Source organism: Lampetra fluviatilis, chromosome 81 (assembly GCF_964198595.1).
Source record: "Lampetra fluviatilis chromosome 81, kcLamFluv1.1, whole genome shotgun sequence".
NCBI classification, from domain to species: Eukaryota; Metazoa; Chordata; class Hyperoartia; order Petromyzontiformes; family Petromyzontidae; genus Lampetra; species Lampetra fluviatilis.
The window spans coordinates 98163-115327 of NC_136355.1; the positions used below are offsets into that span (position 1 = coordinate 98163).

The 17165-nt window shown below is 53.8% G+C and overlaps 1 long non-coding RNA gene across 6 annotated transcripts in view; it reads left to right on the top strand.

Annotated features, from left to right (window-relative positions):
- LOC144953740 (uncharacterized) overlaps positions 1–10960 on the top strand; it is a 23658-nt gene extending 12698 nt beyond the window's left edge. For 2 of the 6 annotated variants that reach the window (XR_013640888.1, XR_013640889.1), the window contains exons 4-9: positions 2199–2279; positions 4894–5123; positions 6152–6204; positions 8210–8379; positions 10179–10252; positions 10906–10960. This is a non-coding gene — a long non-coding RNA (uncharacterized LOC144953740). Of the gene's footprint in view, positions 37–2198; positions 2280–3564; positions 3585–4893; positions 5124–6151; positions 6205–8209; positions 8380–10178; positions 10253–10514; positions 10686–10905 lie in introns of those variants that run through there. The other 4 variants (XR_013640891.1, XR_013640890.1, XR_013640893.1 and 1 more) reach the window with 4 other exon arrangements.
- Positions 10961–17165: the final 6205 nt, after the last annotated feature.

The window sequence follows — 17165 nt, forward strand, 5'->3', positions numbered from 1 at the left end:
CGCCGTGGAGAACCTGCAGAGAGCCTGTGAACTCCTGTAAGTCACTAGTCACTCAGCTAGTCACTCAGTTAGTCACTCAGCTAGTCATTCAGTCACTCAGCTAGTCACTCAGTCACTCAGCTAGTCACTCAGTCACTCAGCTAGTCACTCAGCTAGTCACTCAGCTAGTCACTCAGTCAGTCACTCAGCTAGTCACTCAGTCACTCAGCTAGTCACTCAGTCACTCAGCTAGTCACTCAGTCACTCAGCTAGTCACTCAGCTAGTTAGTCACTCAGTCACTCAGCTAGTCACTCAGTCAGTCACTCAGCTAGTCACTCAGTCACTCAGCTAGTCACTCAGTTAGTCAGTCAGCTAGTCACTCAGTCACTCAACTAGTCACTCAGCCAGTCACTCAGCTAGTCAGTCAGTCACTCAGCTAGTCACTCAGTCAGTCACTCAGTCACTCAGCCACTCACTCAGCTAGTCAGTCACTCACTCAGTCACTCAGCTAGTCACTCAGTCACTCACTCAGTCTCTCAGCTAGTCACTCACTCAGTCACTCAGTCTCTCAGCTAGTCACTCAGTCACTCATCTAGTCACTCACTCAGTCACTCAGCTAGTCACTCACTCAGTCACTCAGCTAGTCACTCAGCTAGTCACTCAGTCACTCAGCTAGCTAGTCAGTCACTCAGTCACTCAGTTATTCAGCTAGTCACTCACTCAGCTAGTCAGTCACTCACTCAGTCACTCACTCAGCCAGTCACTCAGCTAGTCAGTCAGTCACTCAGCTAGTCACTCAGTCAGTCACTCAGTCACTCAGCCACTCACTCAGCTAGTCAGTCACTCACTCAGTCACTCAGCTAGTCACTCAGTCACTCACTCAGTCTCTCAGCTAGTCACTCACTCAGTCACTCAGTCTCTCAGCTAGTCACTCAGTCACTCATCTAGTCACTCACTCAGTCACTCAGCTAGTCACTCACTCAGTCACTCACTCAGTCACTCAGCTAGTCACTCAGTTAGTCACTCAGCTAGCTAGTCAGTCACTCAGTCAGTCACTCAGCTAGTCACTCACTCAGTCACTCAGTCTCTCAGCTAGTCACTCACTCAGTCACTCAGTCTCTCAGCTAGTCACTCACTCAGTCACTCAGCTAGTCACTCACTCAGTCACTCAGCTAGTCACTCAGTCAGTCACTCAGTTAGTCACTCACTCAGTTATTCAGCTAGTCACTCACTCAGCTAGTCAATCAGTCACTCAGCTCGTCACTGAGTTAGTCACTCAGCTAGTCAGTTAGTCACTCAGCTAGTCACTCAGCTAGTCAGTTAGTCACTCAGCTAGTCAGTTAGTCACTCAGCTAGTCAGTTAGTCACTCAGTTGTTGTTGTAGTGATGGTGGTGGTAGTGGTTATTGTGGTGGTAGTGATGGTGGTAGTGGTGGTAGTGATGATGGTGGTGGTTGTAGTGGTGGTGGTGGTGGTGGTTGTAGTGGTGGTGGTTGTGGTGGTGGTTGTGGTTGTTGTGGTGGTGGTGGTGGTTGTAGTGGTGGGGGTGGTTGTAGTGGTGGTGGTGGTTGTGGTGGTTGTTGTGGTGGTAGTGATGGTGGTGGTGGTGGTTGTAGTGATGGTGGTGGTGGTTGTAGTGATGGTAGTAGTGATGGTGATGGTTGTTGTTGTGGTGGTTGTCGTAGTGGTGGTTGTGGTGGTGGTGATGGTGGTTGTTGTGGTGGTGGTAGTGATGGTGGTTGTGGTAGTGATGGTGGTAGTTGTTGTGGTAGTGATGGTGGTGGTGGTGGTAGTGATGATGGTTGTGGTGGTTGTTATGATGATGGTGGTGATGGTGGTGGTAGTGATGGTAGTGGTGGTGGTGGTGGTTGTGGTGGTGGTGATAGTGGTGGTAGTGATGGTGGTTGTTGTGGTGGTGGTGGTGGTGGTGGTGGTAGTGGTGGTAGTGATGATGGTGGTGGTGGTGATGATGGTGGTGGTAGTGATGGTGGTGGTAGTGGTGGTGGTGGTTGTGGTGGTGGTGGTGGTGGTAGTGGTGGTAGTGATGGTGGTTGTTGTGGTGGTGGTGGTGGTGGTGGTGGTAGTGGTGGTAGTGATGATGGTGGTGGTGGTGATGATGGTGGTGGTAGTGATGGTGGTGGTAGTGGTGGTGGTGGTTGTGGTGGTGGTGGTGGTGGTAGTGGTGGTAGTGATGGTGGTTGTTGTTGTTGTGTTTTCAGGGCCGATCGTTATGGGGAGACGGCTGTTGAATGTGCAGAAGTTTACTATTTATACGGCAACGCCCTTCTAGAGACAGCTCGGTGAGTCACTCACCTAGTCACTCACTCAGTCACTCAGTCACTCACCCACTCACTCACTCACCCACTCACTCACCCACTCACTCACTCAGCCCTTCTAGAGACAGCTCGGTGAGTCACTCACCTAGTCACTCACTCAGTCACTCAGTCACTCACCCACTCACTCACTCACCCACTCACTCACCCACTCACTCACTCAGCCCTTCTAGAGACAGCTCGGTGAGTCACTCACCACTCACTCACTCACCCACTCACTCACCCACTCACTCACTCAGCCCTTCTAGAGACAGCTCGGTGAGTCACTCACCACTCACTCACCTAGTCACTCAGTCACTCAGTCACTCACTCAGTCACTCACCCACTCACTCACTCACCACTCACTCACTCACCCACTCAGTCACTCACTCAGTCACTCACTCAGTCACTCAGTCACTCACCCACTCACTCACCACTCACTCACTCACCCACTCAGTCACTCACTCAGTCACTCACCCACTCACTCACTCACCCACTCACTCACCCACTCAATCACCCACTCACTCACCCACTCACTCACTCAGCCCTTCTAGAGACAGCTCGGTGAGTCACTCACCACTCACTCACTCACCCACTCACTCACTCACTCAGCCCTTCCAGAGACAGCTCGGTGAGTCACTCACCACTCACTCACCTAGTCACTCACTCACTCAGTCACTCAGTCACTCAGTCACTCACTCAGTCACTCACTCAGTCACTCAGTCACTCACCCACTCACTCACTCACCACTCACTCACTCACCCACTCAGTCACTCACTCAGTCACTCACTCAGTCACTCAGTCACTCACCCACTCAGTCACTCACCACTCACTCACTCACCCACTCAGTCACTCACTCAGTCACTCACCCACTCACTCACCCACTCACTCACCCACTCAATCACCCACTCACTCACTCAGCCCTTCTAGAGACAGCTCGGTGAGTCACTCACTCACTCACCTAGTCACTCACTCACTCACTCAGTCACTCACTCACCCACTCAGTCACTCAGTCACTCACCCACTCAGTCACTCAGTCACTCACCCACTCAGTCACTCACTCAGTCACTCACCACTCAGTCACTCACTCAGTCACTCACCACTCACTCACTCACCCACTCAGTCACTCACTCACCCACTCACTCACTCACTCAGCCCTTCTAGAGACAGCTCGGTGAGTCACTCACTCAGTCACTCAGTCACTCACCCACTCACTCAGTCACTCACCACTCACTCACTCACTCACCCACTCACTCACTCACCCACTCACTCAGCCCTTCTAGAGACAGCTCGGTGAGTCACTCACCACTCACTCACCTAGTCACTCACTCACTCAGTCACTCAGTCACCCACTCACTCACCCACTCAGTCACTCACTCAGTCACTCACCCACTCACTCACTCAGCCCTTCTAGAGACAGCTCAGTGAGTCACTCACCACTCACTCACCTAGTCACTCACTCAGTCAGTCACCCACTGACTCACTCACTCACCACTCACTCACTCAGCCACTCACTCAGCCACTCACTCAGCCACTCACTCACCCACTCACTCACTCAGTCACTCACTCACCACTCACCCACTCACCCACTCACTCAGCCACTCACCCACTCACTCACTCACCTACCCACCCACTCACCCACTCACTCACCCACCCACTCACCACCTCACCCACTCACCAACTCACCCACTCACTCACCCACTCACCCACCCACTCACCCACTCACTCACCCACTCACCCACTCACTCACCCACTCACCCACTCACCCACTCACTCACCCACTCACCCACTCACTCACTCACCCACTCACTCACTCACCCACTCACCCACCCACTCACCCACTCACTCAGCCACTCACTCAGTGTCTCACCCACTCACTCACCCACTCACTCACCCACTCATCCACTCACTCACTCACCCACCCACTCACTCACTCACCCACTCACCCACCCACCCACCCACTCACTCACCCACTCACCCACTCACCCACTCACTCACTCACTCACCCACTCACTCACTCACCCACTCACTCAGTCAGTCACCCACTGACTCACTCACTCACCACTCACTCACCCACTCACCCACTCACTCACTCAGTCACTCACTCACCCACTCACTCACCCACTCACCACCTCACTCACTCACCCACTCACTCACACTCACTCACTCACTCACTCACCCACCCACTCACTCACCCACTCACTCAGTCAGTCACCCACTGACTCACTCACTCACCACTCACTCACCCACTCACCCACTCACTCACCCACCACTCACTCACCCACTCACTCACCCACTCACCCACTCACCCACTCACTCAGTCAGTCACCCACTGACTCACCACTCACTCACCACTCACTCACCCACTCACCCACTCACTCACTCACCCACTCACTCACTCACTCACCCACTCACTCAGTCAGTCACCCACTGACTCACTCACTCACCACTCACTCACCCACTCACCCACTCACCCACTCACTCACTCAGTCACTCACTCACCCACTCACTCACCCACTCACCCACTTACCACTCACTCACTCACCCACTCACCCACTCACTCACCTCTCCCCCTCTCCCCGCGTCTCCCCCGTGTCTGCAGGCAACATAGCGGAGTTCTGGGCTCCAACGTTCCAGCCACCTCCATGGAGAGCGGCGAGAGAGGAGACACAGAGAGACACGGAGACACGGAGAGAGACACGGAGAGAGACACGGAGAGACACGGAGACACGGAGAGAGACACGGAGAGAGACACGGAGAGAGACACGGCAACGCAGACTCGTGCGAAAGGAAAACTTCAGGAGGAAGTCGCTGAGACTCCAAACACACTGGGTTGGTACAGAGACACGGGGAGAGAGAGACGGGGAGAGAGACACGGGGAGAGAGACACGGGGAGAGAGAGACACGGGGAGAGAGACACGGGGAGAGAGACACGGGGAGAGAGACACGGGGAGAGAGACACGGGGAGAGAGAGACGGGGAGAGAGAGACACGGGGAGAGAGACACGGGGAGAGAGACACGGGGAGAGAGAGACACGGGGAGAGAGAGACACGGGGAGAGAGACACAGGGAGAGAGAGACACGGGGAGAGAGAGACACGGGGAGAGAGAGACACGGGGAGAGAGACACGGGGAGAGAGAGACACGGGGAGAGAGAGACACGGGGAGAGAGACATGGGGAGAGAGAGACACGGGGAGAGAGAGACACGGGGAGAGAGACACGGGGAGAGAGACACGGGGAGAGAGACACGGGGAGAGAGACACGGGGAGAGAGACACGGGGAGAGAGACACGGGGAGAGAGACACGGGGAGAGAGACATGGGGAGAGAGAGACACGGGGAGAGAGACACGGGGAGAGAGAGACACGGGGAGAGAGAGACACGGTGAGAGAGACACGGGGAGAGAGATACCGGGAGAGAGAGAGACACGGGGAGAGAGAGAGACACGGGGAGAGAGAGAGACACGGGGAGAGAGAGAGACACGGGTAGAGAGAACACGGGTAGAGAGACACGGGGAGAGAGACACGGGGAGAGAGACACGGGGAGAGAGACACGGGGAGAGAGAGAGACACGGGTAGAGAGACACGGGGAGAGAGAGAGACACGGAATGTCTCTCTGTATGTCTCTGTGTGTGTCTCTGTGTGTGTCTCTGTGTGTCTCACTGTGTCTCTGTGTGTCTGTGTGTGTCTCTGTGTGTGTGTCTCTGTGTGTGTCTCTGTGTGTGTCTCTGTGTGTGTCTCTGTGTGTGTCTCTGTGTGTGTCTCTGTGTGTGTCTCTGTGTGTGTCTCTGTGTGTGTCTCTGTGTGTGTCTCTGTGTGTGTCTCTGTGTGTGTCTCTGTGTGTGTCTCTGTGTGTGTCTGCAGAACCCGGAGACAAGGGCAAGAGCAAGGCTCCAGCAGCCTCCGCACAGCCAAAGGTCGCTCACCCACCCACTCACCAACTCACCCACCCACTCACTCACCCACTCACTCACCAACTCACCCACCCACTCACCCACCAACTCACCCACCCACTCACTCACCCACTCACTCACCAACTCACCCACCCACTCACCCACCCACCAACTCACTCACCCACTCACTCACCAACTCACTCACCAACTCACTCACCAACTCACTCACCCACTCACTCACCAACTCACTCACCCACTCACTCACCCACTCACTCACCAACTCACCCACCCACTCACCCACCAACTTACCCACCCACTCACTCACCAACTCACCCACCCACTCACCCACCCACTCACTCACCCACTCACCCACCAACTCACCCACCCACTCACTCACCCACTCACTCACCAACTCACCCACCCACTCACCCACCCACCAACTCACTCACCCACTCACTCACCAACTCACTCACCAACTCACTCACCAACTCACTCACCCACTCACTCACCAACTCACTCACCCACTCACTCACCCACTCACTCACCAACTCACCCACCCACTCACCCACCAACTTACCCACCCACTCACCCACTCACTCACCAACTCACCCACCCACTCACCCACCCACTCACTCACCCACTCACTCACCAACTCACCCACCCACTCACCCACCCACTCACCCACCCACCAACTCACTCACCCACTCACTCACCAACTCACTCACCAACTCACCCACCCACTCACCCACCCACCAACTCACTCACCAACTCACTCACCCACTCACTCACCAACTCACTCACCCACTCACTCACCAACTCACTCACCAACTCACTCACCAACTCACTCACCCACTCACTCACCCACTCACTCACCAACTCACTCACCAACTCACTCACCAACTCACTCACCAACTCACCCACCCACTCACTCACCCACTCACCCACCCACTCACCCACCCACTCACTCACCCACTCACTCACCCACTCACTCACCAACTCACTCACCCACTCACTCACCAACTCACTCACCAACTCACTCACCAACTCACTCACTCACCCACTCATTCACCAACTCACTCACCAACTCACTCACCAACTCACTCACCAACTCACTCACCAACTCACTCACCCACTCACTCACAAACTCACTCACCCACTCACTCACCAACTCACTCACCAACTCACTCACAAACTCACTCACCAACTCACTCACCCACTCACTCACAAACTCACTCACTCACCCACTCATTCACCCACTCACTCACCCACTCACTCACCAACTCACTCACCCACTCACTCACCCACTCACTCACCAACTCACTCACCCACTCACTCACCAACTCACTCACCAACTCACTCACCCACCCACTCACCCACCCACCCACTCACTCACCCACTCACTCACCAACTCACCCACCCACTCACCCACCCACCCACTCACCCACCCACCAACTCACTCACCAACTCACTCACCCACTCACTCACCAACTCACTCACCCACTCACTCACCAACTCACTCACCCACTCACTCACCCACTCACTCACCAACTCACTCACCCACTCACTCACCCACTCACTCACTCACCAACTCACTCACCAACTCACTCACCAACTCACTCACCAACTCACTCACTCACTCACTCACCCACTCATTCACCAACTCACTCACCAACTCACTCACCCACTCACTCACCCACTCACTCACCAACTCACTCACCAACTCACTCACCAACTCACTCACCCACTCACTCACCCACTCACTCACCAACTCACTCACCCACTCACTCACCCACTCACTCACCAACTCACTCACCAACTCACTCACCCACTCACTCACCAACTCACTCACCCACTCACTCACCCACCAACTCACCCACCAACTCGCTCACCAACTCACTCACCAACTCACTCACCCACTCACCCACCCACCAACTCACCCACCCACTCACCCACCCACCAACTCACTCACCCACTCAACCATGATGGGTACCAGTCCTGTCGTCACGGCGACCCTTTTCTCGGTTGCCAGGGCAACGGCTGTGGTGATGATGACGGAGATGGTGATGATGATGAAGATGGTGATGATGGTGATGATGGTGAGGATGGTGAGGAGGGTGAGGAGGGTGAGGAGGGTGAGGAGGATGATGATATGAAGCTAGCGTGGGAGATGTTGGAATTATCCAAAGTCATCTACGGACGGTAAGTGACACACGGAGAGACACACACAGAGACACACGCAGAGACACACAGAGATACACGGAGACACACACAGAGACACACAGAGACACACAGAGACACACAGAGAGACACACAGAGACACAGAGAGACACACACAGAGACAAACACAGAGACACACGCAGAGACACACGCAGAGACACACGCAGAGACACACACAGAGACACACACAGAGACACACACAGAGACACACACACAGAGACACACACACAGAGACACACACACAGAGACACAAAGATACAAAGATCCCCCGTATAGCCTTAACAGACTGTAGGGGCAAGTGCTGTTAGCGAGCACCTATGAAGGCCGGAACGGTACACGAGGGGGTGGGTGGCCAGCACCACGCCCGACCGCCTTTGTCTCCCCAGTGGCGATGTTTACACACCGCACCAGGTACTCATTTAAGGCTGAGTCGACCTAGGGGAGGCCCAGGACCGGTTCAGATAATCGTCACTGGTGTTAGCCGTGAGCGGGAATCGAACCCAGGTCGCCAGGTTCATAGCGCAGCGCGCTAACCGCTACACTACCGCTCCCCACACACAGAGACACACACAGAGACACACACACAGAGACACACACACAGAGACACACACAGAGACACACACAGACACACACAGAGACACAGAGACTCACACAGAGACACAGAGACTCACACAGAGACACAGAGACTCACACAGAGACGCACACAGAGACACACACAGAGACACACGCAGAGACACACGCAGAGACACACGCAGAGACACACGCAGAGACACACACACAGAGACACACACACAGAGACACACACACAGAGACACACACACAGAGACACACACAGACACACACAGAGACACACACAGAGACACACAGAGACACACACAGAGACACACACAGAGACACACACAGAGACACACACAGAGACACACACAGAGACACACACAGAGACACACTCTTCAAATGCAGTCACTCACAATTTGACTTTCTAACCGTGTCTCTCTCCCCGTGTCTCTTTCCCCGTGTCTCTCTCCCCGTGTCTCTCTCCCCGTGTCTCTCTCCGCGTGTCTCTCTCTCTGTGTCTCTCTCCCCGTGTCTCTCTCTCCCCGTGTCTCTCTCCCCGTGTCTCTCTCCCCGTGTCTCTCTCCCCGTGTCTCTTTCTCCGTGTCTCTCTCCCCGTGTCTCTCTCCCCGTGTCTCTCTCCGCGTGTCTCTCTCCGCGTGTCTCTCTCCCCGTGTCTCTTTCCCCGTGTCTCTCTCCCCGTGTCTCTCTCCCCGTGTCTCTCTCCCCGTGTCTCTCTCCCCGTGTCTCTCTCCCCGTGTCTCTCTCCCCGTGTCTCTCTCTCCCCGTGTCTCTCTCTCCCCGTGTCTCTCTCTCCCAGTGTCTCTCTCTCTCCCTGTGTCTCTCTCTCCCCGTGTCTCTCTCTCCCCGTGTCTCTCTCCCCGTGTCTCTCCCCGTGTCTCTCTCCCCGTGTCTCTCTCCCCGTGTCTCTCTCCCCGTGTCTCTCTCCTCGTGTCTCTCTCCCCGTGTCTCTCTCCCCGTGTCTCTCTCTCCCCGTGTCTCTCTCCCCGTGTCTCTCTCCCCGTGTCTCTCTCCCCGTGTCTCTCTCCCCGTGTCTCTCTCCCCGTGTCTCTCTCTCCCCGTGTCTCTCTCCCGGTATCTCTCTCCCCGTGTCTCTCTCCCCGTGTCTCTCTCCCCGTGTCTCTCTCCCCGTGTCTCTCTCCCCGTGTCTCTCTCCCCGTGTCTCTCTCTCTCCCCGTGTCTCTCTCCCCGTGTCTCTCTCTCTGCAGGCAGACGGGGCGAGAGGCTCAGCTGAATCGTGCCCAAGTCCATTTGAAACTCGGAGAGTTGGGCATGGAGAGAGGTGAGAGAGAGACACGGGGAGAGAGACACGGGGAGACACAGAGAGAGAGACACACAGAGAGAGACACAGGGAGAGAGAGACACGGGGAGATAGAGACACAGAGAGACACACACTCTGTGTCTCTTTGGGTGTCTGTGTCTCTGTGTGTCTGTGTCTCTTTGTCTCCGTGTGTGTCTCTGTGTCTCTGTGTGAGTGGCTGTCTCTGTCTCTCTGTCTCTCTGTGTCTCTGTGTCTGAGTGACTGTGTCTCTGTGTCTCTCTAGAGGACTATGCCCAGGCCACGGAGGATCTGTCCGTCTGCCTGTCCCTGCAGTCGTCTCTGTGTGTCTCTGTGTGTCTCCGTGTGTGTCTCTGTGTCTCTGTGTGAGTGGCTGTCTCTGTCTCTCTGTCTCTCTGTGTCTCTGTGTCTCTGTGTCTGAGTGACTTTGTCTCTGTGTCTTTGTGTGAGTGGCTGTCTCTGTCTCTCTGTGTCTCTGTGTCTGAGTGACTGTGTCTCTGTGTCTCTGTGTCTCTTTGTCTCTTTGTTTCCGTGTGTGTCTCTGTGTCTCTGTGTGAGTGGCTGTCTCTTGTCTCTCTGTGTCTCTGTCTCTCTGTGTCTCTGTGTCTGAGTGACTGTGTCTCTGTCTAAGTGACTGTGTCTCTGTGTCTCTCTAGAGGACTATGCCCAGGCTACGGAGGATCTGTCCGTCTGCCTGTCCCTGCAGTCGTCTCTGTGTCTCTGTGTCTCCGTGTGTGTCTCTGTGTCTCTGTGTCTCTGTGTGAGTGGCTGTCTCTGTGTCTCTGTGTCTCTGTGTCTCTGTGTCTCTGTGTCTGAGTGACTGTGTCTCTGTGTCTCTGTGTGAGTGGCTGTCTCTGTCTCTCTGTGTCTCTGTGTCTCTGTGTGTCTCTGTGTGTCTCTCTCTGTCTCTGTCTCTGTGTCTCTGTCTCTCTGTGTCTCTGTCTGAGTGACTGTGTCTCTGTCTAAGTGACTGTGTCTCTGTGTCTATCTAGAGGACTATGCCCAGGCTACGGAGGATCTGTCCGTCTGCCTGTCCCTGCAGTCGTCTCTGTGTCTCTGTGTCTGTCTCTGTCTCTGTGTGTCTCTGTGTGTCTCTGTGTGTCTCTGTGTTTCTCACTGTGTCTCTCTGTGTCTCTGTGTGTGTCTCTCTGTCTCTCTGTGTCTCTCTGTGTCTCTCTGTCTCTGTGTCTAAGTGACTGTGTCTCTGTGTCTCTCTAGAGGACTATGCCCAGGCTACGGAGGATCTGTCCGTCTGCCTGTCCCTGCAGTCGTCTCTGTGTCTCTGTGTGTCTCTGTGTGTCTCTGTGTGTCTCTGTGTGTCTCTCTGTGTCTCTGTGTGTGTCTCTCTGTCTCTCTGTGTCTCTCTGTGTCTCTCTGTCTCTGTGTCTAAGTGACTGTGTCTCTGTGTCTCTCTAGAGGACTATGCCCAGGCTACGGAGGATCTGTCCGTCTGCCTGTCCCTGCAGTCGTCTCTGTGTCTCTGTGTGTCTCTGTGTGTCTCTGTGTGTCTCTGTGTGTCTTTGTGTCTCACTGTGTCTCTCTGTGTCTCTGTGTGTGTCTCTCTGTCTCTCTGTGTCTCTCTGTGTCTCTCTGTCTCTGTGTCTAAGTGACTGTGTCTCTGTGTCTCTCTAGAGGACTATGCCCAGGCTACGGAGGATCTGTCCGTCTGCCTGTCCCTGCAGTCGTCTCTGCTCGCGCCGGATGACCGACTCCTTGCGGAGACCCAGTACCAGCTGGGAGTCTCTGCACTGCTCGCACAGAGACACGGCGTGGCGGTGAAACACTTTTGTCTGGCCAGGGACATCATTAAGTCTCGTCTTGGTGAGACACACAGAGACACACAGAGACACACAGAGACACGGCGTGGCGGTGAAACACTTTTGTCTGGCACGGGACATCATTAAGTCTCGTCTTGGTGAGACACAGAGACACACAGAGACACACAGAGACACACAGAGACACGGCGTGGCGGTGAAACACTTTTGTCTGGCACGGGACATCATTAAGTCTCGTCTTGGTGAGACACAGAGACACACAGAGACACACAGAGACACACAGAGACACGGCGTGGCGGTGAAACACTTTTGTCTGGCACGGGACATCATTAAGTCTCGTCTTGGTGAGACACAGAGACACACAGAGACACACAGAGACACACAGAGACACACAGAGACACGGCGTGGCGGTGAAACACTTTTGTCTGGCACGGGACATCATTAAGTCTCGTCTTGGTGAGACACAGAGACACACAGAGACACACAGAGACACACAGAGACACACAGAGACACGGCGTGGCGGTGAAACACTTTTGTCTGGCACGGGACATCATTAAGTCTCGTCTTGGTGAGACACAGAGACACACAGAGACACACAGAGAGACACAGAGACACGGCGTGGCGGTGAAACACTTTTTTCTGGCACGGGACATCATTAAGTCTCGTCTTGGTGAGACACAGACACACAGAGACACACAGAGACACGGCGTGGCGGTGAAACACTTTTGTCTGGCACGGGACATCATTAAGTCTCGTCTTGGTGAGACACACAGAGACACACAGAGACACACAGAGACACACAGAGACACGGCGTGGCGGTGAAACACTTTTGTCTGGCACGGGACATCATTAAGTCTCATCTTGGTGAGACACACAGAGACACACAGAGACACACAGAGACACACAGAGACACGGCGTGGCGGTGAAACACTTTTGTCTGGCACGGGACATCATTAAGTCTCGTCTTGGTGAGACACAGAGACACACAGAGACACACAGAGAGACACAGAGACACGGCGTGGCGGTGAAACACTTTTGTCTGGCACGGGACATCATTAAGTCTCGTCTTGGTGAGACACAGAGACACACAGAGACACACAGAGAGACACAGAGACACGGCGTGGCGGTGAAACACTTTTGTCTGGCATGGGACATCATTAAGTCTCGTCTTGGTGAGACACAGAGACACACAGAGACACACAGAGAGACACAGAGACACGGCGTGGCAGTGAAACACTTTTGTCTGGCACGGGACATCATTAAGTCTCGTCTTGGTGAGACACAGAGACACACAGAGACACACAGAGAGACACAGAGACACGGCGTGGCGGTGAAACACTTTTGTCTGGCACGGGACATCATTAAGTCTCGTCTTGGTGAGACACAGAGACACACAGAGACACACAGAGAGACACAGAGACACGGCGTGGCGGTGAAACACTTTTGTCTGGCACGGGACATCATTAAGTCTCGTCTTGGTGAGACACAGAGACACACAGAGAGACACAGAGACACGGCGTGGCGGTGAAACACTTTTGTCTGGCACGGGACATCATTAAGTCTCGTCTTGGTGAGACACAGAGACACACAGAGACACACAGAGAGACACAGAGACACGGCGTGGCGGTGAAACACTTTTGTCTGGCACGGGACATCATTAAGTCTCGTCTTGGTGAGACACAGAGACACAGAGAGACACAGAGAGACACAGAGAGACACACAGAGACACACAGAGACACACAGAGACACACAGAGACACACAGAGACACACAGAGACACACAGAGACACGGCGTGGCGGTGAAACACTTTTGTCTGGCACGGGACATCATTAAGTCTCGTCTTGGTGAGACACAGAGACACACAGAGACACACAGAGAGACACGGCGTGGCGGTGAAACACTTTTGTCTGGCACGGGACATCATTAAGTCTCGTCTTGGTGAGACACAGAGACACACAGAGACACACAGAGACACACAGAGACACGGCGTGGCGGTGAAACACTTTTGTCTGGCCAGGGACATCATTCAGTCTCGTCTTGGTGAGACACAGAGACACAGAGAGACACAGAGACACACAGAGACACACAGAGACACACAGAGACTCACAGAGACCCACAGAGACTCACAGAGACCCACATAGACACACAGAGACACACAGAGAGACACAGAGACACGGCGTGGCGGTGAAACACTTTTGTCTGGCACAGGACATCATTAAGTCTCGTCTTGGTGAGACACAGAGACACACAGAGACACACAGAGACACACAGAGACACACAGAGACACACAGAGACACACAGAGACACACAGAGACACGGCGTGGCGGTGAAACACTTTTGTCTGGCACGGGACATCATTCAGTCTCGTCTTGGTGAGACACAGAGACACACAGAGACACACAGAGAGACACAGAGACACGGCGTGGCGGTGAAACACTTTTGTCTGGCACGGGACATCATTAAGTCTCGTCTTGGTGAGACACAGAGACACACAGAGACACACAGAGACACACAGAGACACACAGAGACACGGCGTGGCGGTGAAACTCTTTTGTCTGGCACGGGACATCATTAAGTCTCGTCTTGGTGAGACACAGAGACACACAGAGACACACAGAGAGACACAGAGACACGGCGTGGCGGTGAAACACTTTTGTCTGGCACGGGACATCATTAAGTCTCGTCTTGGTGAGACACAGAGACACACAGAGACACACAGAGACACACAGAGACACACAGAGACACACAGAGACACGGCGTGGCGGTGAAACACTTTTGTCTGGCACGGGACATCATTAAGTCTCGTCTTGGTGAGACACAGAGACACACAGACACACAGAGACACGGCGTGGCGGTGAAACACTTTTGTCTGGCACGGGACATCATTAAGTCTCGTCTTGGTGAGACACAGAGACACACAGAGACACACAGAGAGACACAGAGACACGGCGTGGCGGTGAAACACTTTTGTCTGGCACGGGACATCATTAAGTCTCGTCTTGGTGAGACACAGAGACAGAGACACAGAGACACGGCGTGGCGGTGAAACACTTTTGTCTGGCACGGGACATCATTAAGTCTCGTCTTGGTGAGACACAGAGACACACAGAGACACACAGAGACACACAGAGACACACAGAGACACGGCGTGGCGGTGAAACACTTTTGTCTGGCACGGGACATCATTAAGTCTCGTCTTGGTGAGACACAGAGACACACAGAGACACACAGAGAGACACAGAGACACGGCCTGGCGGTGAAACACTTTTGTCTGGCACGGGACATCATTAAGTCTCGTCTTGGTGAGACACAGAGACACACAGAGACACACAGAGACACACAGAGACACACAGAGAGACACAGAGACACGGCGTGGCGGTGAAACACTTTTGTCTGGCACGGGACATCATTAAGTCTCGTCTTGGTGAGACACAGAGACACACAGAGACACACAGAGACACACAGAGACACGGCGTGGCGGTGAAACACTTTTGTCTGGCACGGGACATTAAGTCTCGTCTTGGTGAGACACAGAGACACACAGAGACACACAGAGACACACAGAGACACACAGAGACACACATAGACACAGAGAGACACAGAGACACACAGACACACAGAGACACACAGAGACACGGCGTGGCGGTGAAACACTTTTGTCTGGCACGGGACATCATTAAGTCTCGTCTTGGTGAGACACACAGAGACACACAGAGACACACAGAGACGCACAGAGACACACATAGACACAGAGAGACACAGAGACACACAGACACACAGAGACACACAGAGACACGGCGTGGCGGTGAAACACTTTTGTCTGGCACGGGACATCATTAAGTCTCGTCTTGGTGAGACACAGAGACACAGAGAGACACACAGAGACACACAGAGACACACAGAGACACGGCGTGGCGGTGAAACACTTTTGTCTGGCACGGGACATCATTAAGTCTCGTCTTGGTGAGACACAGAGACACAGAGAGACACAGAGAGACACAGAGAGACACAGAGAGACACACAGAGACACACAGAGACACACAGAGACACACAGAGACACACAGAGACACACAGAGACACGGCGTGGCGGTGAAACACTTTTGTCTGGCACGGGACATCATTAAGTCTCGTCTTGGTGAGACACAGAGACACACAGAGACACACAGAGACACACAGAGACACACAGAGACACACAGAGACACACAGAGACACACAGAGACACACAGAGACACACAGAGACACACAGAGACTCACAGAGAGACACACAGAGACACACAGAGACACAGAGAGACACAGAGAGACACAGAGACACACAGAGACACACAGAGACACACAGAGACACACAGAGAGACACAGAGAGACACAGTGACACACAGAGACACAGAAAGACACACAGACACACAGAGAGACACAGAGACACACAGAGACACACAGAGACACACAGAGACACACAGAGACACGGCGTGGCGGTGAAACACTTTTGTCTGGCACGGGACATCATTAAGTCTCGTCTTGGTGAGACACAGAGACACACAGAGAGACACACAGAGACACACAGAGACACACAGAGAGACACAGAGACACACAGAGACACACAGAGACACACAGAGACACAGAGACACACAGAGACACACAGAGACACACAGAGACTCACAGAGAGACACACAGAGACACACAGAGACACACACAGAGACACAGAGAGACACAGAGAGACACAGAGAGACACAGAGAGACACAGAGAGACACAGAGACACACAGAGACACACAGAGACACACAGAGACACACAGAGAGACACAGTGACACACAGAGACACAGAAAGACACACAGACACACAGAGAGATACAGAGACACACAGAGACACACAGAGACACACAGAGACACACAGAGACACACAGAGACACACAGAGACACACAGAGACACAGAGAGATACAGAGACACACAGAGACACACAGAGAGACACAGTGACACACAGAGACACACAGAGACACAGAGAGACACACAGACACACAGAGAGATACAGAGACACACAGAGACACACAGAGACACACAGAGACACACAGAGACACACAGAGACACAGAGAGACACAGAGAGACAAAGACACACAGAGACACACAGAGACACACACAGACACACAGAGA